The 4082-nt window shown below is 51.3% G+C and overlaps 1 protein-coding gene across 3 annotated transcripts in view; it reads left to right on the top strand.

Annotated features, from left to right (window-relative positions):
• Positions 1–1946: 1946 nt before the first annotated feature.
• The window catches only part of KIAA0226L (KIAA0226-like ortholog), an 86390-nt gene continuing 84254 nt past the window's right edge, over positions 1947–4082 (top strand). The window contains exons 1-2 of one of the 3 annotated variants that reach the window (XM_014535738.1): positions 1947–2109; positions 2419–2573. The gene's annotated coding sequence lies outside the window, so the exon portion shown is untranslated. Of the gene's footprint in view, positions 2110–2339; positions 2574–2965; positions 3178–4082 lie in introns of those variants that run through there. The other 2 variants (XM_014535740.1, XM_005861393.2) reach the window with 2 other exon arrangements.

The following is a 4082-nucleotide window of genomic DNA, read 5'->3' on the forward strand; positions in this document are numbered from 1 at the left end:
AAAACCCAGTAACTTCTCATTTTCCCTCCCCCAGCCCTTGGTAACTATCCTATTTTCTGTCTCTATGCATTTGCCTATTCTGGGTTCCTCATGTAAGTGGAATTCAATTTGTCCTTTTGTGGACAACGGTTGTTTCAGACTGACAGGAAGGAGGAAAAGAAACTGAGACAAGCCAAATGCAGCTTCCCTTAGTTCTTTCACGCTCTGAGGCATGTCTAGGCTTCTCTTCTCTGGAGAGCTGCTTGGTAATGATGCCAAGAGGCTCCTTCTTGTAGCTTGTTATGCAGTTTATCTCATCTCAGCTCCGTCCTCTTTTGTACAGAGACTGATTTTCCCTTTGTTGACTCCATCAGTTGAGGCCCCAAACAGGGTCACATCTCTGCTTATGGCACAAATTGCTTCTTGTGAAGCCTGAGGGAGGGCAGCTTCTACTCTCCTAAGAGGCTGTCCTGGCCACAATGGAACTTTGTGTATGACCAACGGGTGCTGGGTGTGAGCCAGGCTGGATGAAGTGGTGAGTTGTTCCTGATACTCAAGCCCTGAATTTTGGAGGGTACTCTGATCTGGAAGATGACTTTCCTCATGAAAAATAAAATGAAACCAGCCTCTGCTTTTCCTGCATGGTGCTTGGTTTGCAATTACCAGTAACTTTCTCAGAACTGACCAATCAACTTGACAATCTTGGAAAGCCCGTCCATCAGCATTTAGCACTTGGGAAATTCTACTTCCAGATCCCACTGGAGACAAAGCAGATTTCCCATGGGTATTCCTAATTCGAAAAAGTCTGTCCTTGAACTTCCTTAGTTTTAGAGCTACTTTTCCAGAATGCGAGCCTCCTATATCTGTGGATAGATGTTCTATGTGTATGTTTAAATATATAGGATGCCACACACAATAAATAGTTCACAGGCCAGACTATGGCATTTTTGGTTAAGATAGTTTCAAATTGGCTTCAAAGGGAACTAACTAGATCTTACAGTCATGGTCCAAAATCTCTTAGTCTCCTTATAAGAATGCTTTTCTTGCATTGGACTATGTCCAGTCTGCTATGTTGCTACAGGTTGTTGTTGGTTGGCTAGTAGACTCAGTGATGTACTTTGCATGACATTTGCTCTTATTTTAAGACTAGAGGCCTGGTGCATGATATTTGTGCACTGGCTGGGGGGGGAGGGGATGTCCCTCAGCCCAGCCTGCACCCTCTCCAAGTTGGGACCCCTCGAGGGATGTCCCACAGGGATCAGGCCTAAACCAGCAGTCGGACATCCCTCCCACAATCCAGCACTGCTGGCTCCCAACCATTTGCCTGCCTGCCTGCCTGATTTCTCCTAACCGCTTCTGCCTGCCAGCCTGATTGCCCCCTAATCACTCCCCTGCCAGCCTGATTGATGCCTAACTGCTCCCCTGCCAGCCCAATTGCCCCCAACTGCCCTCCCCTGCCAGCCATCTTGTGACCACATGGGAGTGGCCATCTTGTGCCAGGGTGTGACATTCAATTTGCATATTACCTCTTTATTATATAGGATTCTTTCTCTTGGCATCTTCTTGATTCCTCTTCTCTTTTTCATATCCTGAAACAGGCTCTTACTTGGTCCCTTCATTTCATTATTCTCTGTCTTGCTAGTGGAGATAGGGTTTGGTGTTAGATACATCTGTTTTCAAAGCCTGACTCTGCTACTTACTAGTTGTGTGACCTTGGGCAAGTAACTGAACCTCTCTAAGCCATAGATTCCTCCTCTGCAAAACAGGAAAAATGATTTGCTATTCTCAGAGATGTTGATAGGATTGCCTAAGATAATTAGGAAAAGTACCTGGCACATAGCAGATACTCAAATATTAGCACACATCCCACACCCACTTCTTTTGATTTAGTTTAATGTAAGCCCTTCCCAGTCAGTCTGAACTCCTGAGACAGAACCCCAAATGTCCAGAGTTCGTTTAGGTCTAAGCTACACACAGCTGCTCTCAACGGAAGCTGCGTGATTGACAGCTACTATTCACTTGGCTTTGCGATATTAGTTCCTGCTGTCTTCATCCGAACCAGCAGCAACTACGCAGTACTGCGCCTTAAACTCCACGCCAGGTTATGCCAGGGAGGGTGGTGTTCCACCGGTAAATTTACCCCCAAATACCTGTGATGTGGTTCCACATGTGAAAGTGACAAAGAACAAAGCTAAGGAACCATAGTTAGTGCGATAAGATGTGTTTTCACCAAGTTGAAGGGACTCTTCTAAGCAAGCCGGGACTGGCTCACCTGCGCTTGTCACGGGGCAGGTAACTGGGAGATTCTTTCTCCGAGACAGGCGAGGGCGCTTCTGCAGCGCGCTGAACGCCCTGGGGGCGGCGGACGGCGTGCGCTCAGCTTTACTAACAGTCAGGGCTTCGGTTTCTGTTTGTGAAACTTTCTGTATTGTTTGGCAGCTTCTCCCCAGCACCCACCCGATCTGGACGCTCTCCGTGGCACAGCTGTGATGGGATTCCAAACCTTCGCCGCCAGTGGACAAATACTGACAGTGCAGTCCTCGGAATGGGGCTCCGGGCCAGCTGAGGTCTGAAAACACTCGGCTCCTTAATGGGTAAGTCGTAGCTCCCTGCTGGGCCCATTGATGTCGGTGCAGACTTTAACCCAAATTACTCACGAGGATCATTATTCATTTCAGGCAATTGTACCAAATGCTAAACACTGCTGCTCGGGGCGTTTTGGGCTGGGAATTTATGTCTTCCACGTCTACATACCGCTCTTTTCGACCTCTGAAAGCGCGGTCCCGTCTGGGCCCCCAGCGAGGGCAGGGCGAGATTTTGGGAGGGAGGACGACAAGAGGGGAGCACAGCTGCTTCCGGCTGTCCCCAGCCCACGTCGTCCAGGGCCCTGGGGAGGGACGGGGCAGAGGACACAGCAGCGAGGGGAAGGGGAGGGAGATGGGGGCCCAAGTTCCTTCCAGCTCTTCCCCGGCATCTCCTCGTGCAGTCAGCCCCGCGCTCCCGGGGAACTTCTGGGGTTGCCTCCCAAGCCCCGATTCCCTGGGCTGGGGGAGGGGCGTGGCGGAGCCCCGGCTCCGCTCCTCGCTCCTCGCTCCCGCTGTCTCTACAGCCGGGTAGCGCGGGGCTCTCGCTCCGCTGCTGGACCGGCGCGAGCCAAGACCAACGCGTAGCGCACAGGGAGCAGCTTTCCATCTCCCCGTGGGTCGCGCGGTGCGGGTGGCGAGAGAAGTGGGATGGGCTGGGTGGGAGGTGAGGGGGGAGGATGGGCGCCAGAGACTCAGGGATCTCAGGGTAGGTCTTGGCAGCTCTGCGGGCCTTTGCAGAAGGTAGGAAGCGGCTCCCCTGCAGGGGTGGCGGATTTTTTTGTATTAACTTGCAAGGGAGGGTGACTCCGCTAGCCTGGGTCTGGAAGGGCCAGAACGGGACCTCAAAGCACTTTTGCGGGGGACGACTATCGGCACAAAGCCTGCGCCTCGCTTGGTTCCAGGCGCCGTGTTCCGGATTCTATGGCTTTTCTCGGTTCCTCAAAAGTGCGCCCGCAAAGGACCCTCTCCCGAACTTAACCAAGCTAGGCTGCAGCATGAAAGCACCAAGTACGCTTTGGTCTGAGCGCACCTGCAGAGACTGCCCAGGAAAAAGCCGGGTTGCTGCATTTTATCCTTGCCCCGCCCACCTGACCCGGACTGCGAGGTGGGGTGGGATTTGCTACAGACCCCTGCGAAATTGATAGTTTATAGAACGCGGAGAACTTTCGGAGGAGGGGTTATTTAGCCCTAATAGGAATTAAGACTCAAAGGAAAGGGCGTATCCAATAGCTGCCCTTTGGAAGGAATTTGGAAGGATCTTTGAGTGAAGTTGTGGTGGGAAAGTGCAAAGAAGTGAGGGGTCGGGAAACGAGTTTCTTAGACTCTTTCCTAAGGCCGAATAGCAGTGAACTTCGGTTTGCTCTTGAACTTCATTTGCTGTTGTGAGAAGTGGGAAAGGAAGATAACTGGAGGGAGGGTAGTATTTTGAAAAGTATAAAGTGTGGTCTCTACACATTGCTGTCCACACCTTCCTCTTGGCTACCAACAGAACCTGTTGAGAACACAGAGTTAAGGCAG

Source organism: Myotis brandtii, unplaced genomic scaffold (genome assembly GCF_000412655.1).
Source record: "Myotis brandtii unplaced genomic scaffold, ASM41265v1 scaffold15, whole genome shotgun sequence".
Lineage (NCBI taxonomy): Eukaryota > Metazoa > Chordata > Mammalia > Chiroptera > Vespertilionidae > Myotis > Myotis brandtii.